Source organism: Anas acuta, chromosome 28 (assembly GCF_963932015.1).
Source record: "Anas acuta chromosome 28, bAnaAcu1.1, whole genome shotgun sequence".
Classification (NCBI taxonomy): Eukaryota; Metazoa; Chordata; class Aves; order Anseriformes; family Anatidae; genus Anas; species Anas acuta.
In genome coordinates, this window is record NC_089006.1 from 1,695,197 (window position 1) to 1,716,372 (window position 21,176).

At 61.6% G+C, this 21,176-nt stretch overlaps 1 protein-coding gene across 14 annotated transcripts in view; it reads left to right on the forward strand.

Moving 5' to 3' along the window:
• Positions 1-21,176, forward strand: part of MEF2D (myocyte enhancer factor 2D) — a 64,819-nt gene continuing 43,643 nt past the window's right edge. For 4 of the 14 annotated variants that reach the window (XM_068662644.1, XM_068662645.1, XM_068662648.1 and 1 more), the window contains exon 1: positions 5,187-5,330. The gene's annotated coding sequence lies outside the window, so the exon portion shown is untranslated. Of the gene's footprint in view, positions 139-3,849; positions 4,066-5,186; positions 5,331-6,253; positions 6,277-7,879; positions 7,957-14,663; positions 14,714-21,176 lie in introns of those variants that run through there. The other 10 variants (XM_068662631.1, XM_068662643.1, XM_068662646.1 and 7 more) reach the window with 7 other exon arrangements.

The following is a 21,176-nucleotide window of genomic DNA, read 5'->3' on the forward strand; positions in this document are numbered from 1 at the left end:
CCCGGGGTTGTAGGGCTGACACGGAGAGGAAGCGGGGCTGGGGCGGGCTGGGGGGCTGCGCTCCCACCCAGCCCGAAGCCCTGAGTCACGGGTGAGCCGACGTCCTTCGGTGTAAGACAATATCCCGGGGCAAAAACGGTGAGTGGGCCTTGGGGCGAGCACACGAGACCTCAAAAAGCTTCTTGCAACCCGGGGCCGAGTCCCCGCGCGGCACCCTGCGTCCCACCCCTCGCAAAGCTCCCCGCTCGTGACCCCCCCACACCCCGGTCCCTTGGGGTGTGCAGCCCTTGGGACCCAGCCGAGCCGCACCTTGGGTTCAGCACATGCGAAGCGCAGATGTATAAAGGCAAAAGGACTGGCCCGGGGCCAAGCGGGGAGGGGAAAAAAAAAAAAAAAATTAAAAAAAAAAAATCAAAACCACCAAGAGTCTGGCTCCGGGTTTTGGAGCCAGGGCTGCGAGCTTGCGCTTGGAGCACAAACCGGCCTCCTGCGCTTCTGGCCCCCGCTCGGGGCTCGGTTTGGAGAGCGGCGGGGAGGGGATGCGGGCGCAGACCTGGAAGCAAAATATTTACACGCTCCCGTGCGAGCCTTGCTGCAGGGGACAGCAGCCTCCTCGCGCCCCGTGCCGTGCGCTTTGCGCTGGGGGAGCCCCCTCCCAGTAGGGCTCCGGGGTACCGGGGGGGTTGGGAGGGAGATGTGGGGCGCAGAGGGGTTTTGGGGGGTGACCCCCCTTGCGGGGCACCCCGCTGCCGGGGCGCGCAGCTGGAGCCGTGGCGTGGCCCTGCCGCTTTAAACCTGCCTCTCCCACGTGCTGTCTGGTTGTGCTGGAGACGGTGACGCAGGCAGGACGTCAATGGAGGCTGTGGGAGAATTTAGCCTGGGAGAGGAAAGGGGGGGCAGGGAGGGAGGGAGCGGGGCGGGCTGGGGGCCTGGGCAGGAGGCCCCCAGCACCAGCCAAGCAGGGCCCCCCAGCTCCCTGGAGCATCCCTTTGTGCGCTGTGTCCCCCCCCACCCCTTTCCATGGACCCCTCTCCGGCAAACGCGGCCGCCCTCGGCTGCGGGGGCAAATAATCCGCTTGGGCGCACCCCTGCTGGGGGGGGCCACGTGAAGGTGACGCTTCCTCCCTGCCCGTGTGTCCCCGACCCGTTGTCACCGCACGTGTGCCACCCTCACCCTGCCAAGCTGTGGGGTGGGCACTGGGGGAGAGGGCGCTGCAGGGAGCGGGGCTGGATGTGCCCCCCCCGGGGATGGTGTTGGTGCCCCCGGGGATGGTGTTTGTGTCTCCAAAATGCCATCCACGCCCCTCTGTCCTGAGCTGTGGGGTTGGTGGGATGCCAGCATCCCACTTTTTTTTAGGATCTTCCTTTCTTTTAGGATCTGTAGCATCCTGAGGGCTCCGGTGTTAATGGGGTCGAGCTGGCGGTGGCACATCTGCACAGCCGCAGATTTGGGTTTCCCACCATGTCCACCCGTGTAACCACCACGTTTTGTAACCACCCAAGCAGTGTCCCCAAAACCAGCACGGGAACTCTTGGCCCACTGGGTGGGTGCTGGATTTGCCCTGGGCTGGTGTGGTCCTGGTGCAAGTGAACGTCCCCCATGCACTGCGTCCCGGTGCCAGTGGGGTTTTGCTGGCCCCAAAACAGCACCGGTCCCACGGGGAATGAGAATCCTGGTTTCCTCGTCTCCATCCTGGTAGCAACCTCTGGAGCGAGAATGGGATGAGTGAGCGGGGTGCTGGGGGCAAGGACATGGGGACGGGTCCCCGTGCAGCCCTGGTGGAGCCACCCATGGGTGCCAGTGCTGGGAAGCCGTGCGTCCCACTGGTCCCACTGCCTTTCCGTGCCACGCAGCCACCAGCAGAAGCTGCGTGCGGTGCGTGAAAGGAGCGAACGTTTTTCACGCTTCAGGATTTTGGGGTGTTTTTTCTTTTTTTTTTTTAATAGCTTGACTTGCAGAGGGTGTAGGTGGCTGCGTATCTTTGCAGACCCAGGAGTCCTCCTCCCTCCTACCCGCTGGCATAGGGCAAGGGAAAGCAATTTCCACTGTCAAGAGGCTGCGTACCAGCTGTACGAAACCATCAGCCTGGTGTGGGAAGGGAGTTACTCAGCATTCGGTTCCCAAGAGAAAAAAAAACGCAGCCCGAACCGACTTTCCAAAATACTTTGAGGTTCATAGGACTGTTCTTGTCTTCGTCTCATAAATATCCTGGGCTGGATGCTTCCCGCGTTTCCACCAGTATCTCATGGAGCGGCAGCGGAGCTCGGCTGGTGCACATTATTATGACTATTTTTATTTTTTATTTCTTTGGATACGCGCTCTCGGTTGATTGGAAAACAAACCCCAGAGAATCCTTGAGGAAAGGCTGCAAACAGCTCTTGGTGGGATGACTAATCCCATCTCTATCTAATCCAACAGGGTGCTAAAAATAGCGCTATTTCTAACAATAAATATAATAAAATAACTCACTGACAACAAACAGCCCCAAAAAGCCAAACACAGAGAAAAGTCCACTGGAAATGTGTGTGGTGATGTGGGAAGGAGCCAGCAGGGAACTGTGTCACTGAGCCAGAGGGGTGGGGACGGCACGGGTGCTCGTACCCGTCACCTCGGCGGAGATTTTTGAGTCTTTGGTTAGTTAGTCCCAAATTAAGGCAGCGTGAAGCTTCTTGTCGGCCATGGGGATGGCGCAGAGCGAGGCCCTGATGTGCTGCTCGGTGCCTGAGCAAAGATTAGAGGTCGGCAGCTTCCTCGGGTTATTAACTCGCTAATTAATGGCCGGGTTTGCCCGGTGCAGGGCCACGCGTTGGCACAGGGGGCACGCACCGGTGCCGGTCCTGTCTCCGCAAAATGTCCCCGCACCGCTCGCTCGTCCCCCTTTTCTGTGTCACTGGGGGCATTTTCCTGCCCAGAACGGGATGGTGGAAGTGGGGCTGGCAGGTGCTGGTCGGTGGGTGCAGCTGGGAGCCCACGTGCACCCATTTTTTGTGGTGTTCCAGCTGGGTGCACCCAACGGGGCTGGGATGTCCCCGTCACTGCTCCCTCGTGCGGGGACAGTGGCCTTGGGGACCCTTCCTTGTGGGGACGCAGCCACCACTGCTTCAGCATCCTCGGGGGCTTTGGGCTCCCATGGGACCCGTGCCAGCTGGTGGGGGGACCATAAAACATTTCCCGAGGAGCTGCTGACCCCCAGCACAAGCCTGCTTCCTCTGGGATGAGCAGAGAAAAGTCCCATGGCAGCTCCGTTTCTATTTCCACAGAATCCCAAAGTCATTAGGGTTGGAGAAGCCCTCCAAGCCCAGCTGGACCAACCACCCCCTACCACCGATGTCACCCCTGAGCCATGTCCCCAAGCACCACGTCCAACACCCCCAGGGATGGTGACCCCAACATGTCCAATGCCTCCTCATTTCCCACCTGCACCTCCCCTGGATTTTCGCACAATCTCCGTTCAAATCCTTCAGCTTCCAACAGGCGTTTCGTTTTGGGACCAATTCTGACGGCATAGGCTTCAGAAATTTAAAAATGTGCTCAAAAACGCTCCTTGGCCTTTAGGGTTGACATACTACGATGGGGCTGGGGGCTGAACCGAGCCCCTCCGAGTGCCCACCCCAGCACCCACGGAGGTGCTGGACCCCAAACCGACCCCCTCCAAGTGCCCACTCCCCCCCTTACCTCCCATTTTTAATCAAATTCAACATTTATTTGCAATTTATTACCCCCACACAACACCCCTCCCTCTCCCCACAACCCCAAAACCCCCTCACTGGCAACCGAGCCGCGGGGCAACAGCACCCCCCGGGAAGGGCCCTGAACCACCCCCTTCTCCCTAAATTCCCCCCCCATGAAGAGGTCGGGGCTGCGGGGAGACCCCCCGCGATGCGAGAAGCGGGGCCGGGCCCAGGCCGGGGCCTGCGGCTCCTTCCCCGGCCGCGGCCATTTGCTCCCGCCCCGCCCCGCCGCCGGGGCTGGGCCGGGCCCCGGCCATGGTCGCTCCCCGCCGGCAGCGCCGCAGCCCCGGGAGGCGGATCCGCCAGGCCCCCGCTCCGCTCCGGCGACTCGAGGTAGGGTCCCGCGGCCGCTCCGTTTTACTTTTCTGACCTTTTTTTTTTTTTTTTTAAATAGGCGGTTTTTTTCTTTTTCGCTTTTTTTTTTTTTTTTTTTTTTTTTTCGAAACGGCTCCGCCGGGGGGGTTTTTTGGCGTTACTTCCGAGAAAGGCGGCCCCGTGCCGAGCAGCTGGAGGCTGGGGGGGGAGTTGGCAGCACCCTCCCAGTCCCCCTAACCCCCCCCTACCCCCTTGAAGCCCCCCTATCCCCCTAAACCCCCCCCAATACCCCTAAACTCCCCCCATCCCCCTACCCCCCCAGTTCCCCAACCCCCCCCAGTTCCCTAACCCCCTCCAGTCTCCCTAAACCCTCCCTAACCCCCCCAATTCCCCTGAGCCCCCCCAATCCCCTAACACCCCCTCAACCCCCATTAACCCCCTCCAGTGCCCCCATAATCCCCCCAGTCCCCCTAACCCCCCCCAGTCCCCCTAAAACCCCCCAAAGCCCCCTAAAACCCCCCAAAGTCCCCCTATCCCCCCCCACCCCGATAAAACCCCTCCAATCCCCTAGACCCCAATTCCCCTGAACCCTCCCAATCTCCTTAACCCTCCCCCCAATCCCCTAGACCTCCCCAGTCCCCTGGACCCCCCCCCAATTCCCCCTAACCCCCCCCCAGTCCCCCTAACCCTCCAATCCCCCTAACCCCCTCCATCCCCTTAACCCCCCTTCCCCCTAACCCCCCCAATCCCCAAGATCCCCCCAATCCCTTAGAGCCCCCCCAGTCCCCCTAACCCCCCAAATCCCCCCAACCCCCCCAAATCCCCTAACCACCCCCCAACCCCCCCAAATCTCCCTACCCCCCTCCCCTAACTCCTCCCTCCCCCCCCACTCCCCTTTCCCCCCCAACCCCATTTAAACCCCCCAAAACCCCCTACCCCCCCCAAAAAAAAAACTAAACCCCCCCAAAACCCCTTAAACCCCCCCAAAAAATCCTCCCCCTTCCCCCCCAAGCCCCGAGGCGGCGGGGATGGGCGGCGGAGCCGAGCCGAGAGCCGAGCCGTGGCGGCGGGGGCGGAGAAGCAGCACATCCTTCCCCCCCCCACCCCATAACCACCCTCCCCATCCTCCTCCTCCTCCTCTTCCTCCCCCCCCCCTTCCCCGTTCACCCCCCCCCCTCCTCCTCCCCTCCGCCGCTTCAAAACAAACCAAAATGGTGCAGAGGTGAAGGAGGGAGCGAGAAGGGAGGAAGGGGAAGAGGTGGCGCTGAGCAGCGGGGGGCCAGGTGAGAGGCGCCGGGGGGGGCTCGCCCCGTTATTTAAAGGGGGGGGGGACACGAGCTGGCAGCCCCCCAAAACCCTATTTCCACCCTAACCCCCCCCCCTCCATCCCCTTGATGCGGGGCCGCGATGTTTGGGCTTGGGGGGAGCAGGGAGATGGGGGCGATGCTGGGGGGGGGATGCGGTGTTTTTTTTGTGTTTTTTTCTTTTGGGGGGGGGTCCATGGGGGGGTCCCCGCTGCAGGGATTTGAGTGGCAAGGGCAGCTTTTCGGAGGAGCCGGCGGTAAATGGAGTCGAGGAGCTCCCGTGCCTTGGCCGCTTGCCGGCCCGGAGCTGACAGCTGGGATTGTTTGTTCCTTAGGGGGGGGGGGGACACACGACACATTTTGGGGGGGGGCCCAGCGCCGCCGCTGCCATTTGTGGGGCTCGGGGTTTGGGGCACGAAGCCCCCCGCTCGCTGCCGGTACCGTGGGTCCGGGGGGGCCTCCATCCGCCGTTCGGCCTCCTCGCCCTCCGCCGTTTCCCCCCCCCTCCCCAAGCTTTGTCGTCGCCTTTTTTTATTTTCATTTTTATATTTTTTTAATATTCCCCCCCCTGCACGCACCCACAGCTTCCTTCCCCATCCTGGCCACAAATCGGGGTGTCCCCTCCTGTGTCCCCCCCCCACCCCATGATGACACCCCCACAGCCCCTCGGCCGGGCTGCTACAAATCCCCCCAGGCGAGCCGCCTGCCCCCTTCTCCCCCCCCCCCCATTTTTCCCGGGGAGGGCCTGATCCTGCCCCTCCGAAACCTCTGAGGTTTTAGGGCACCCACGTGGGCTTTTAGGGCCGAGCTGGACCCGGGCTCACCAGCCCCAAACCTCGCTGGGGACGGGGCCGTGCCCGCGGGCTGGGACCCCTGCATGTCCCCTGCCCCCCCCCAGGCGAGGAGCAGCGCTTTTTGGGTGCAGGTAAGCTCGATTCTCACTCTTTTCTCCCCATCCCCGCACCAGTTCGGTGCCGACAGCCCCAAATCTGGGGACGGGCACGAGCTCCGGCGGCCCCCGGGGCCGCTCCGGTTGCGGTGGGGAGCGCCGGCGGCGGGCTCCTGAAGGTCACGGCCCTCTGGAAGGGCCTCGCGGCTTTTTCCTTTTTCCCTCCCTCCTCCCCGTGCCCTTCAAATTCTGCAGTTGTCATGGCTTTGCCAGGCTGAGGCATCCGCACTTGTGCCGGCTCGGGAGCAGGTGGTTGGCGGCCCCGCCGCGGGGGACGGCGCCGCCGGGGCGAAAACGGGGCAGGGGGCTCGGGGTTTTGGTGGCACGGGGGTCGGGGGTCCTGCCGGGGAGGGAGAAGAGGGGATTTAATGGGGTCGAGGTGAAAGGCCTGGCTGCGAAAGGCTCGGCACAGCCGGGTGCTGCCTTTTGGCACCAGCCACCCCGGGGCCACCCGCGTGTCCCCCTCCCTGCCCACCCGCTCGGTCCGGCGGGGGGCTTGGGGGGGACCTTGGGGACCTCACGAAGCGCCGGCTTTGTCACGGGGTCACCTTGGGCAAGTCCCTCGGCTTCCCCGCGGGGCCGTGCTGGGCCAGGCCGGGGGGGGGGCTGGAGCCCCCTCCCTGCTCGCACGGCGCTGGCCGCGGCGGGCGCTCGGTGCCGGGGTGGGGAGGACGCGGCCGGTGCCGGGGTGGATTTATTTTTTTTTTCCCTGGTTGCTCCAAGCTGAAAGGAGCGGGGCCCGAATCTCAAATCCCCCCCGGCCCTTTAGCGCGACTCTGGCGACGTCAAGGAGCCTAAATATGGTCATAAAGCGCATCCACTCCGAGGTCCCTCCGTGCTTCCAGGGCCGTGTAAAAGCCTCTTTGTGCACGGGAGAACAAAGCCCAAAGTGTCCAACGCGCGACCCGGTGGCCCCGGCCGCCCGGGAGGCCAGGTAGAGGCTGCGGCTCCTCGGCACAACGAGGCCGACGCTCCCGGCCCTCGTTTGGGGCCCGCTGGGGTTTTTTGGCCGAAGGGGACAGCTCGGTGCCAGCTCCGCCGCAGGCATCCCAGCCTGGCCCTTTGAGTTTCGACCCCAAAACGTGTCAGGGCCTCGGCGAGGGGAAGTGATTTTTGGGGTGTTTTCCTCCAAGCAGCCTCCGCCGGCTCGCCGTGGCTGCCCCCAATTTGGGGAGAGGAGGGACGCGCGTCGCCGGCATCACCCCTGTCCCCCAAATCCCCGTCCCCCAAAATCCCACCGTAGGTGCTGTGCGGTGTGGCGGTGGCGCTCGGGGTTTGGGAACGGAGCTGGCAGCGCCCCGTTAAATCCCGGGGGGAGCCCGGGGGGGTGCGCACCCAGCTCAGCCCACCAGGGCAGGGGCAGCGGCGTGGGCTGCCGCGTGGATGCTGGCTGAGCCTCGCCGTGCCGGACTTCCCCATCTGCAACCAGAGCTAAAAATATCCCCGTGCCTCGCCCCGTAGCCGTCCCATCTGTTCGGAGGGCGAGCTCCTCGGGCCAGGGACTCTTTTCTTCTTTTTTTTTTTTTTTTATTTTTTTTTTCTGGCTATTTTAGCGCTTCCTAGAGGCTGAGCTGCCCCCGGAGTTCGGAGGTGAGCGGATTGCAGATGACAGTCCTTCCCCCCAGGAAGGCCGTGCGGCCGTAGCGAGGAGCCGGGGTGAGTCAGAGCAGGGGCAGGGAGGAACGGGGAGGATGAGGCAGAGCCACGATCCCGCGCCCCGAACCGCTCGTCCCTCCCGCAGCAGCAGGGACGAGGAGCAGGATCGGTCCCTGGCGCCGCCGCTTTTCCATCCGACGCTCCTCTCAAGGGTTTTTTTATTTATTTATCCCCCCCCTTTCCTCCTCCATTTTTTTTTTCATCTAATTAGAGAAGCTTTCAATAAAGAGCCGAAATTTGTTAATCATTTTGTTTGATCAGAGCTCAGGCAGTGCCGGCAGACCTCTAGCTTTTCCCTCTGCCTTGTTTGAGCAGCAGTTTGCTTTTGCTTTCAAGATGGATCTAGCCGTCTGCCTGCCAGCAGCTCTACCTTCGCCGAGCTGTCGCTTTTCATCTCGCACTCCACTTCTGTTTGCCTGTGGTGGTTTTTTTTTTTCTTTAATTTCTCCTTTCTCCTGCCCTCGCTCCTGGTGTCTCCCTGCTGTAGCTCCCCAGCGCTTGAAAAAAAAAAAAAAAAAGGACGAGGGCTTGCATCACTTAACCCAAAAAAGTGCCTGCGTGGAGCGAGGGCTTGTTAAGCGCAGGGGAAATAGGTTCGGAGGGATTTATTCGGGGGGAGGGCCGTAGCTTTGCTTTCTCTTGGCAAAGGGGGGAGTGTCGGGAGAGTTTTCTGGGCAGCCCCGTACCGTTTTTGCGCCCTTCCCGAGGGGGATGCGTGGCGGGGAGAGGCGTGCGCGGTGCCGGCCGTGGCGCAGAGGCAGCGACGAGGCTGCTCCTTAATGCAGGAGTGACCCCGGAGCAGGTGAGTGCCTGAGCCCTTCGCCTCCTGGGATGATTTTTTGCAGGGGGGCCGCGTGCTGACCCCCAGGAAAACGTGACCCCCTCCAAAAATGGGTGTCCCCCGGCACCTCCAGCTCTGCTCCAACAAAAACGCCGCGGGCGCATCCTGCCCCGGCGTGCCCCAGCCTCATCCCCTGGGTACCAGCGGGGATCCAAACCCTGCGGCGTGATCCTGGGGGTGCGAGAGGAGGGGTCCCGTCCCCAAAACGCCCTTCAGCATGAGAGGAGCCTCGGTGGGAGCCGGTCGGGCCGGCCGGTGCTGCGTGGGGATGTGTCAGGCGGCGGCCACCACCCTGCAGGCACCCGGGCGCTGCGCGGTGAACTCGTGGCGGCGTGACGAGGACGAGCAGGGCACGGAGCCGTTTGCGCAACGCCCGCTGAAACGCTGCTTCCCCTCCTTTTTCCTCCAGCTCCTCCGTGCCTGCGCTCGGAGCATCGCTGCTCCGCGGGCTCGGCCGGCACCGTGCGCCGGGCACCTGCGTTCCCAACCCTCCTCGGTTTAATTAAACGGGGCTAATTGAAAGCCAGAGGGCCTCGCCGTCTGTGCCCCTGTGCCAGAGGGGTCTGTGGGGGACTCGGGGGGACCCCCAACGTCAAGGAAAGCCCGGCACCGTGCCTCTGGGCTGCTCTTGGGCATTGTGTGGCGTGGAATTGCAGCGCTCCCACCTCGCGCCTTGAGTCAGCGTTGTTTTGGGTTTGGGAAGGTGGTAATTAAATGACCTATTTAGGAGCAGGGAGGAAGAGAAGAGTCGGTTCCCTTTCCAGAACTTCAGGCAGCTCCCAGCCAGCATCCTGGGCAAGGATCCTTTCCAGCAGGAGCAGCTGCCCGGGTGCCCCCTTCCAACGGGGCTGCTCGGGGAGCAGGGTGAGGGACGGCGTCCCACGCGGTGCCGGTGCCACGTCGGCACTTTTTGGAGGCACACGTGGCAAAGCCACAGCTCCCGAACCTCCCCGCGTGCCAGCAGCAGTTGGTTTTGACACGGGCTTGAACCCGAGGGCAGGGGGCTGCCTCGTTCCCTGCTGGATATAACAGGGGCAAGATTACGGCAATAAATAGGGTGAGGGTGTAACAAGCTCCCCATCTCCTTATGGGATTTTTTATTTTATTTTATTTTTTTTCAGCAGTTTTTGGTGTATCTGCTGCCCCTTCCCAAGCAGCACAGGGTCCCGTGGCACGGTTTGGCACGGCACGGTGCCGGGGCTGTCATAGGATCGTGGGGCATTACCTGCCCGGGGCGCACGGTACGGCTGAAAGGTGCCGCCGCTGGGGATGAGCAGGGGTTATAAATAGCCCTGGCTGAAACTTTTCATCTTCCTTTTTGAACGCGAGTGCCTTTTGGAACAGCGTGCCTCTTCTCCATCCTTTTGGAAGGTGTCCATTTTTATTTATTTATTTATTTATTTTTGATTTTTAAGATGAAACGTTTTCGAAAGCGAAGTTTTTCCCTTTCCAATTATCGGAAGATTTCAGGGGAAAAACTGCCAGGCCCCAGGAACTCACCTCGTGTTGTGCAGGTGGGGAAAGGGTCGGGGCTTAAATTTGTTTTGAGCGGTTTTCCTCCAGGCAGGAGCTGATAATGCCAAGCGTTCCCTGGTCACTGAGGGTATCCTACCAAAACCATCAAAATCTGGGAGGGTGGAAAAGCAGGGCTTGCCGAAAACCTGCTTCACCGAACTTGAGATCAACGATAAAAAATGGGATGAATGGCTGCCGTTTGGTTAAAAAAAAAAAAAGAAAGAAAGAAAAAGAAACATTTCTGTGTTTCTGTCTGGAATTTTTCAGTTGTAAAACCTGAAATCCTCCCCCACCCTGAGCAGTAACCTTGAGACACGGGGCCGCGGCAGAAGTTTCCACTGACAGGGAGGGGAAAAAAAAAAAAAAAAAAGAAGAAAAAGAAAAATGTGGACGAGTTATTTTGACCAGCTTGACTTTTTTTTTTTTTTTTTACATGCTGCAGTCACCGAGAACATCCTGTCCTGTAACCGTGCGGATCCGGTGGTCTGCACTGAACGCAGCGTCTCGGGTTGGGGGATGAAACAAAACCATTTGGGGTTGTTTCGGGGGGCTGCAGCGATAAATAACGAGGATCAGAGTCTGGGGTTTGGTGGCCTGGAGCTGCCGTGCGCCGTGCCCGTCCTGCCTGCTGGTGGCTGTGAATGTTTTGACACCCAGGGCACCCTTGGGTCCGCGTCGCTGCGTGAGCCGTGATCCCGGTGCCGGACAGCGGGTTCGAGCGGCTAAAATGGGGCAGGTTGTTAAAAATCCAGCACTTTCACCTTCTTCCTTCCCAGGAGCGCGCCGAGGGCTCCCTGGGGACCGGTCCCTGCCCTTGAGAAAAGTCTGGGCTGGAGGCGAGCGTGCGCAGGTAGCGAGGAGACAAAGGCGAGGGGGCCGAGCCGCGTGCCCAGGCACCTCACGCTCTGCTCTGGTGTGCCAGCGAGGGGCTCCGGTCCCCTCCAACTCCTGGGGTGCTCCTCGCCGGCCCCAATCTTTGCTTTTGGGCACCAACTCAGCTAGCAGCGAGCTGGAGGAGCCCCAGCTCTTGGGTTCGAGGCACCGATCAATCACGGAGCAGTCCCCAACCTCGGCGCGGCCGCCCTTCCCACGCGCCCGCGACACGCCGCGGGGAAAACTAGCACCTCTCCGCTCGCTGGCTCCAAAATATCCCCGGCCCCGCGCGGAGCCGCTGCCAAGATCGCTTGCGGAGCCGTCGCTGCCTCTTGGCTTTGCAAGAAATCCGCCGCCTCCCTCGGCGGTGGGGAGGCTGGGAGACGCGGAGCGCCGAGCCCCTGCGCTTTTTAAAATAGAAGCAGAACAAATGGTTGGAGCAGGATGCTGGTGGCGAAGGCAGCCAAGCCTCTTCCCGCGGCAGCTGGTGGCTGGTATGCTGCTTCTTGCTCCCTTCATCAATCCTCTCGATATAGCTGGCATTTTACTGCAGGGGGAGAGAGGCATCTGTCTTCTGGGGCGGTGCCGGTGCCTCGGGGGGTTGGCGCGCTCCCCGCACGCTCGCGTTGCGCCCGGGTTTTGAGAGCGGATCGTGGGGACAGCGAGGTCCCCATGCCGTGAGGGAGAAGGGCGTTGGGAGCAGCACGTTTGGTGCAGGCTCGCCGAGGGACTTGGTCCCAAAATAGTGATGAGCTGGGGCACGGCTGCGAGCCCGTGTGGCTGCGGGTGAGCGCTGGGATGGGTGGCACCATCCTCATCCTCCTGCAGGGTTTGGTGTCACCTCCACCAGCTCGCCCTCGTGCCTTGGAGAGGTGTTCGGGGCGAGCAGCCCCACATTGTGCCCTACGGGGATGGGATTTGCTGTCTCAGGGATGAGGCTGGCTCTAGGAGCAAGGAGGAGAGGCTGAAGGAGCGAGGAGCGTTGGCAGCCCCTCTGGTCCTGGCGGTCTCCAAGGCCAGAAGGCGGCCGTGTGTTTCTCCAGCAGCATTTCGTGCGCTGCTGGGCGGCGAAGAGCGCTGCTCCAGCTGCACTTGTGCCTGGGAAGGTCGGGAGAGGCTCCCCGCGAGGGAGGACGTTCTTGCCTCGTCCTTTTCCAGCAGCGAGGAGCAGGCACGGCGAGCTCGGCATCCGCTCGCGTGACCTTCAGCGCCTTCTGCTTGGCAAGGGAGGAAGGCTGCTTTGCATGCGTTCTCGGGGCGATGCTACACATGTACAGAGCAAACAGGGGGTCTTTTTGTGATGCAAATGCCGATTTGTTTTTAGCCTGGCGGAGATGAATGCCTCCGGGGCTAAATACGGAGCTCGGGTCACTGCTCAAAGCAACCCTGGTGGCTCAAGGGCTGCGGGGTCAGCCCCGGGGGCTGGCGGCTTTGGGGTTTGTTTCCCGTTTGGGGACTGGAACAAAACGGTTCCTCCCGGAGGCCGTACGCCCCTTTTGGGGGCTCTGCCCCCCTGTCCTGAAGCTGTGCACCAAGAGCAGGATTTTTGCAGAGTCCTGTCACTGCTGTGCGCCACCAGCTGCCCTGCGCCATGGCCAAATTTCGGCTCCAACACACCGTGATTTTTTATCCAAGTGTGATTTTTTATCGTGTGGCTCCATGCCCAGGACCTTGAGCCCCTCGCTGGGCTGCACCCGGGCTCTGATACGGGACCAGGGCTGGTTCCTGGGTGCCAGCACGGTGCTGGGGGCCGTGCACCAGAGCAGGGCACCTCATCCTCGCCTCCCCGCGTGGGCGAGCGCGGCGTGGGGCGCACGGGGCGCGGCGTCCCCGGGGCTTTTGGGCTTCCTCTGGGACCCGCGAGCCCTCGCAGCGCCGGCAGCCCGCGGGTCATGGGCCGTTGGGCGGCGTTCGTGCGGAGCTGTGTTGTGTGTCACCTTATTTTTATTTGCGAGCCTTTTCGGAAAGTTTGCATCACCTCCGGCGCCGCTTCAGTGCCCGGCGGTGGGGTTGGAAGGGGTGCGGGAGGGGAGATGGAAACGTGGGTTAAATCGGTTTGATTTTCCCATCCCTGCGTGGCAGCGGGGGCTTCAGGCTCCTGGCATTTGGGTGCTGAAGCCCCCCCGGCACTGGCTCGGTTCTTGGTTGGTCACAGGTCATCTCCCACCCTACAGCTTGCCGGCACCTGCCCAAGGGTTGTTTGGGGCCAAAATCCCCAAGCTTGGAGCGGAGAGCACCCAGGGGTGTCTCCTGGCCCTGCAGAAGTGGGGAGCAGCTGCTGGGTTTGCTCTTGGGCGAGCTGGTGGCTCGAGTCCTGATGGGGATGGGATGAGATGAGATGGTTTGGGGTGGGAATGGGGAAGGGATGGCACCCGTGACCCTGCAGCAGGGAGGAGAGGCGGTGGCAAACGGAATCAGAAAGGCCGGGCCTCTCTTCCTGCCAAAACCCAGCTGCTTTTGGCACCCACCGGGTGCTGCAGCACTGGATGGACCTGGGGCTGCCCCAAAACTGGGCGCTGGGGCCTCGGGACCCCACACCCTGCCCTGCTTTGGGGAGCTTCTGCCGCCCTCTTGAGCCCTATGGGGTCGGCAGCTCCCCTGCTGCTGTCCCAACAGCACCCAAGGGTCCCGTGCCAGGATCTTTCGACCTGCCCCTGCTTGCTTTTTTCCCCTAAAAGCAATCCCCGGCGCAGCTCGTCCATATTTCAGCCTTCTTCTCCCTCCTCTTCTCGCGCTGAAGTCTATAATGCTGAAATTATAGCATCACCGCCGTTTCCGTGGCAACTCTCAGGGATGTATTTAAAAAAAAAAAAAAAAAAAGGACCAGAAGCCCTCCGAGGATTATGACTTCACCGAGGGATCAGGCTGGAGGGGAATCTGGGTCAGGCTTTTCTGCCAGCCTGTCCCCGGTAATTCCCGCTGCCGCCGCGGGGCAGAGCCGCCCTCGGCACCTTTGGGTGCCCCCGAGCACCCCGGGGTGGCCGTGACCCGGTCGGGGTGCCCTTGGCTGAGCTCCGTGGCTGGGTTGGAGCTGGAAAAAGGGGGATGTGGTGGAGACCCCATGGGGGGGACCCTCCCAGGGGGGGCACAAACCTTTCCGTCCCGAAGCTCGCCGCGGCTGCAGGAACGCCGGAGCCGCGCTCCCCGCCTCCCCACGGCTTGCGCATTGCAAGTTTTCTCTCTCATCCCCCAAAATAAACAGGACTTTTTTTTTTTTTTTTTTTTTCCCCGTTTTCTTTTCTTTTTTTTTTTTTTTCCTCCCTTTTTCCACACCCCCAGAGCCGCTGTTGCTGGTGGCAGGAAGCCCAGACTCCGTAGGAACTCAGCAATGCTGCAGATCCAAGCCCCGGCTGCCCTCTCGGTTTCGCAATCCTGGGGAAGGGAGCGGGGTGGGGGGAGGAATAAAATGGGAGGGGATTTTTTTTTTTTCTTTCTTTCTTTTTTTTTTTTTTTCTTTATTAGAGATTTATAGACTTTCCCACCAGTAGGGACAAGCAGCCTGGTGGAGCTGGGCGGCCAATTTCCTCAGTAAGTTTCCAACACCGGCTTGGGTTCTCCAGCCGCGCGGCGGGCGGTGGCTTTGGGGCATCCTCGGGGGACCGCGGGGGGGGTGTCGGGGCAGGGGGCTGTTGGTTTCTCCCCTCCCCTTGAACCCTGCTGAGACCGGAGGGGATCGGCTCAGGTCATCCCGAGCTGTCAAAATCACCCAAATCGGATTGCCGGGTGCGGGTGCCGTCGCCGCGTGGTGCCGAAGCCGCGGCGGGTGGGTTATTTTTGGGGACCGGCAGCATCCGAGCGCTTCCTTGCTCTCCGCGGTGGCCGGACACAGGAGGGTGGTGCTGGTGAGGGCGTTTTGAGCCCTGTCACTGTCCCCAGGCCCTATTTTGCCCAAGTGGGGCTGGCACGGGCAGGGCGCGAGGGCTGCGGTGCCGGATCCGGCCCGCGGGCAGGGCTCCTGCTGGGGAAAAATCCTTCCTCTTACCCAAACGGTGGGATTTGGAGCCCCGGGTGCTTGGGGCCGAGTGTCCAGCGTGCAGTGGGATTGCTGGTTTTAACTGGTGGTCTCCCTGCTGGTTTTTTAATCCCGTTTCGCATCTGGTTTTCTGGAGACGTTTCGGGCAGGGAGGGGACGGGGCCGCGTCGCCGCGAGATGCGATTAGATAAGGGCGAGGAGCCTGCGAGCAGAATCCCGGCCGGCTAATTATTTATACCTCCGCCTGCGTCACCAGTAAACAGCTGGAGCCGCTCCAAACATCTTCCTTTGATTTGTTTTGGTAGGGCCCTGGCGGGGCTGGTGGTCAGATCCCCTCCCGGCCCTCCCCAGATCCCTCCTGGTCGCCTCGCTTCGCCCGCAAATTTTGGGCTGGGTTTTCGAGGTGGCCCCGGCTGCTGGGACGTGGCCGTGGGGCGCTTTCCCCTTTTTTTATTTCCACCTTTTTTCATTTCGGGGCATCGCCGCCGTTGGGGCGCGTGCCCCGGAGCCCCGGCTCCTCGTGCAGGAGCGCACGAGGCCGTGGGGCGGCCGCTTCTTGGGAGCTGAAAGTTTCTGGTGTTTGTGGCCGGAGGAGAAAAGCGCCGGGCAAAACAAACAAAGAGCAACCCCCAACGCGCCGCCGCTTTCTATTTTGGAAGCTCGGTGCCTTGCTTTCGGCCGAGCCAGGCTCCTTCCTGACCTTTGCGAGCGCGCGGGGCTGGCAGTCGCGCCGAGCTCTTTGGAGGCGAGGGCTGACTCCTCGCTCCGGTTTGTGCGGAGCCAAGAAATGAATATTAAATCCCTTTCCCTGAAGGAGAGCTGAGTACCTGCTTCCCTGGGGCTCCTCGCGAGGCTCGGGGCTGGGGTGGATAACATCAGCAGTCATTAGGGCCGGCCGGGGCCGGAGCATCGCGGCGCTCGCAGCTGGGATGCAGATGGAAGGGTTGGGTGTGGGAGGGGAGAGATCAAGGGAGCCACCGGCTCCGTTTTTGGGTGCCTTGGGCAGGGCTTTGCGACGCCACTCGCGATTTTGGTGCGCCGCCGTCCTTCCACAGCCCCCGTCCCCCTCCAGTGAGCCTCAGCCCCTAAAAGCCACCCCGAATCCGCAGCCCCCGGTGGAGGCCGCCTTTTGCAGGGGCTGAAATTTGGGGCTGGGATAAACCCTCACCCAGAAAACCCCCCGGCCGGCTCGGTGCTGCGCCCTGCCTTAATCTCTTTAAACTGCCTTTTGCTAATCCTTCATTAGGCTCTCGTTGGGAGCTCGTTATCCAGTTAGGGCTTCGAGCCACGCGGGGCGTTATTTGGTGGAGCTGAGGTGGCACGGCCAGGGCCGAAAGCGCCCCTCTGGTGTTTGGTGGGGGGCGAGGAGGGGCACGAGCAGCACGGGGGCACCCCCTGTCCCCGTGTCCTCACTGCGGGGCGTCATCGTGGCCGTCTCAATTCTTTGGCACCCCCTCCATCACCCCCTGTGCCATCGCGGTGCCGTGATGTTAAACACTCCTGGAGTTCGGTTTGGGTGCTCTCAGGGGTATTTTTGGGGGGCTGCAGTGGCCCTGGGCTCAAAGGGAGAGGCGTGAGCGAGCTCGCCAGCGGTGCCACGGACGGCTCGCTGCTTCGGGTGCGCCCCCAAATCCTTCCCCTTGCTCCGAGCTTTAAAGAGGGCATCGGGCAGGGGCGCACCGCGGGGCGGATTCCTTCCCTGGGGGAGCAGTCGCCTTCCCACAGGGAAGCTGGGGCTGGTGTCTGCTGCTCCATCCCTCCTCCCCATGTCCTGTCCCCAAAATGCTCCGAGCTGGGGTCCGGGAGCTGTGCTGGGGGGGAGAAGAGCAGAGGGAGAAGAGCAGAGGGGCGGAAAGCGCGCCCGGCCGGATGATGGAGAGGGGCTGAGGAAGCTGCGAGCTGCAAGGCACCGGGAGATGGTCTGCAGAGCGATTGCAGAAAGCAAAACAAAAACCACACACCCACACATTCCCACATGCGCATGCAAACAAGGAAGCGAGCATAAAAGGGATAAGCGAGCAGTCAGAGTTTAGGCTCAGTTTTATCTGGTTGAAAATGAAAAACCATTGCGGCGAGGGAGAGGGCTCCTGGCTTTATTTATTTATTTTTATTATTCCTCCCACCCCTGAAAAAGAAAAAAACACACATTTGGTGGGATTTCTTTCTCTCCCTGCTTCTCGTTTTGTCCTGGAGGTTGAGGAACGTGGCCCTGAAGAGGAGCTTTGGTGGCGAAAACGTCGCCGCCTCTGCCACCGCCTTCCTGCCCGACCTCTGCTGCTGGTGGATCCCAAGGGCACCGTGTCCGCGCGTCCTTGTCCCCACCAGCCGAGCCGAGGGCCCTCGTCTCACCTCGACGGAAAGCAAAAAGCCCTAAAAATCACAAGAATAAGCTGGTAATTCGGGCGCTACCCCCGCCGTGGCGTTTCTTCGCCCGTTTTGCAGCTTGTGCTTTCGGCGCGCCGCGGGCACGGCGAGAGGGGTCCGGCACCGCCTGGCGTAACGGGGTCTCCACGGGGAACCCCAAATTCTGAAATTCCCGGCGTGTGGATGATCAGTTGGGCTTCGTGTGCCCGTGTGCCCCTCTCCAGCCGATTTCTGCGGGGTCCCGTGAGCGCCTCGCTCCCCTTTTCCTGCTCTTTGCTTAGCGCTGGCTCCCTGCCACCGCCTGCTGCACGATCCTGGAAAGAGGTCGCGGCTTTTCGGTGGTTCTTGGGAACGGAGCTGCCTCTGCAGCTGGGAAAGCAGCGCAGTTTCCAGGCTGATAAAGAAATAGGGCAAATGCAACCCGGTTGGAATTCCTGGGCAGCTTCGCCCCACCGCGGTGCTGGGGGCAGTGGATGGATGGCTCGGGGTGTCCAGGGCGAGATGCTGCCGGGTCCGGGCTGGAAAAAGAAGGCAAATCCCATTCCTGGGGGTTTCTGATCCCTTGCACTCCTCAAACTTTCCATTTTCGTGCAGTCCCTGGGTGTTTCTGGGCCTTTGCACTCCTAAAACTTTCCATTTTCCTGCAGTTCCTGGGAGCTGCCTTTTTTGCAGCCGGGTTAGGAGCGGGATCACGTTTTTCTCCCACGAAGGAGGGAGCGGAGAGGGCCGGGGACGGGTTCCTCCTCCCTCTGAGCCTTCCCATGCCGAGCAGGGAAAACTCAAAGCGAGAGGAGTATTTTTAAAGCACAAAACTCCCTTCTTCATAAAACAGAGAGGCGGCAAGAGAGCAAAATCCCCTGTTGTAAAGTTTCCAGCCGCCCTGATGTTGTGTCTCTGGCCTCGCAGAGTAATTCTGAGAAAAAACTCGGGATAAATGCGAGCAGAGAGGGCAGGAGGGGAGAGCGAGGGCTCGAGCTGCCGGCCTGGACAGGGCAGCACGGCGCGTGCTGAAGCAGACGACCCTGCCTGGAGATTAGCTCCAAAAAAAAAAAGTAAAAAAATCCCGAGATTACAAAGCAAACCGACCGCTTTCCACTTGTTTTAATTGGCTCCCAGGCCGGGGAGATTTTTCTCTCCCTCCCTTTTAAATCGGAAAGCTGTGATTTGCGCTGTAAATTACAGGACTTCGAAGCTGGGGCTTTAAGGGGAGGAAAAAAAGCACCGAGGGTGCCGCGCTGTGAAGCCGAGCTTTGTGCCAGAGACCTCCCAGCTACGACCAGAGGACGATTTTTGGGTGCCCAGTGCTGGCGTGGCCGAGCTCCCGCGGCTCCGGGGGCTGCGTTTGGGTGCTTGGAAGGGGCTGAGGGGGGCGGCCGAGCCCCGTTTGCTACGGATCCGTGCTGCTGGTTAACCAAATCACCCGGCGAGATCTTCTGCTTGCTCCGTAGGTGCCCACAAAATCCCCCCCTTCTGCTTTCCCCTCGCGGCGACGCGTGGCGGGGGCGGTGTGGGAGTCGGTGACGACGGCACCGAATGCGCCAGCTCCGCGCCTCGACGGCGAGCACCCTCGGAATCCTTCCTGCAGAAATTCCTTCAGATTTCCAGCCCGGGGAAGAAGCAGGTGGAGGCCAGGAGCTGCCGTTGGGGTGGACGTGGGGTGGAGGTGGTGAAAACCCTGTAGGAATTCGTCCTCACCCCATAGAGTGGATGTGGACGCTCGCCAGCCCCGCCGTGCCGTGGGGATCCCCAGAGCCATTTGGGGGCTTGGACTTGCGGCGTGGGTACCCCTGGGGCTGGTTTCCTTCTCCGTGTGGGGGCTGCTGCTTGGCCCCCAGCTTTTCCTGGGGGTCCTGGCTGGTTTTTGGAGGCTCCTGCTATGTTTTGGGGGACGAGCAGGGTCTGGAGCGCGAGCCAGCCTTAGGTGCACCCCTCTGAGGCATCCAGTGAGGATTTTTCCCTGGAGAAGGAGGTTTAAAAACCCCTCTCGGCTCCCAGCGTGGAGCTGAGCTGCGATTTTCCAGCCTTTTGGAGCGCACGGGGGTCCCCACACCTGGCTCGTGCCCAACCTGCCTCCGTCCTCCTCGTGGTTTGGGAGGTGTCGGGGGACCACCGCAGACGTTGGCCCCCTCCCAGCTCCCCCGCTGCGGCCGGAGGGTGCCGGACACCCTGCCGTGTTTGTCAGGGCTCGGGCCAGCGTGTTTGTTTGGTTTCCATAGGGAGAGCAGGGCTGAGCTGCCCGGGGAGGCTGCGGCCCTACAAAACCTCCCGGGGGGGGGCCAGCGGCTGCTGCTGCTGACTCAGGCGACAGCCGAGTGCGGGTGGCGAGGGGTCGGGGCTCCTCATTATCCTCTTTTTTTTTTTTTTTCCCAACCTCCCTCCCGTTGTCTCCGGTACGTGCCTCTTGCCTCGCCTCACCCGGTGGCCCTGGAGTTTGGACCCGATGAGCTGAGCGGTGCTGGCGGGCACGGGGTCACCCGGAGCTCGTCCCGTGCGTGGGTCTGTGCCCCGTGGGTGCATCCCCTGGTGCGTGGATGGTGCCCAGGGCGTGGATTTGTGCCCCGTGGATGGTGCCCGGTGCACGGATGGTGCCCGGTGCGTGGATCCGTGCCCCGTGGACGCATGCCCTGGCACTTTAGCTCCCTTGGGGGCATTTTGGATGGATCCTTTGCGCTGCCACCCTCCCATCCCCGTGGTGCAGTGGCTCAGAGCCACGCGGCAGCTCCAGCACCACCACGGCTCGTGGTGCAGCGAGCCCCTGGCCGGCTGGAACCATGAGAGCAGTCCCGGAGCCTCTTCCCTTTCCCTCCCTCCTTCTCCCCGGAGATAAAAGCTCGGAGGTGATTTTCTCGTGGCCACAAACACACTGGGCTCGTGTCCCCTGCATCGGGTGTGGGGTTTTTTAGGCTGGAGCTGGAAATTCGGAGGGAGCAGAGCGGTGCCGGGACTTTGCTCAGCCCCGTGGGCTCCTCAGCTACCCCGGGCTGCCGGTACCTGGGTGAAAAAATCAGTTTGGTAAAAAAAAAATCAGTAAAAAATCAAAAACTGAAGCTGTGGCTGCTGCGATGGGACCTGGGCACCTGGCGCACTTCTGCCCGCACCGGTGGAGCAGATGCTGAGCTGTTTTTTTTTTTGGGGGGGGCAGCTGCTTTTGGGGGTGTAGCATGCTTTCAGCTGCCGAAATCTGGAGGCTCTGATTTGTGGGGAGCCTTTCTGAGGCTTTTTGCCGGTCCTGTGGGTTAAACCCTGCAGGGGGAACCCACCTTTTCCCACATCCCTCCCTCGGGCAGCAGAAGTCCTGGCGTGGGAGATGGGAAAACCCCGATCCCGACCCCCGAAACCTCTGCGGGGCGGCCTTCCTGGGTGCAGGAAGGGGAAGGTGCCACCCGTGACGGGGTGCGTGGGTGCTTGGGGCCCCCCAGGATGGTGCCAGCAGGTGGCAATGTGGCCCGAGGCAGCGCGGGGCGAGGGCAGATGCTGAGCATGTGGGGTACGGGGCGCCCCCGTTTGGGTTTGTGGGCTGGAGCCCCCTCTCCCCTCCTCACCCAGGATGTCCTGATGTTTTTTGGGGCTGTTTCGGGCACCGGGGTGGTGCTGCAGAGGGGGAATTTGCGTTTCCAGCTCTGCTGTTCGCTTGCGGCCCTCTCCGTGCCTCAG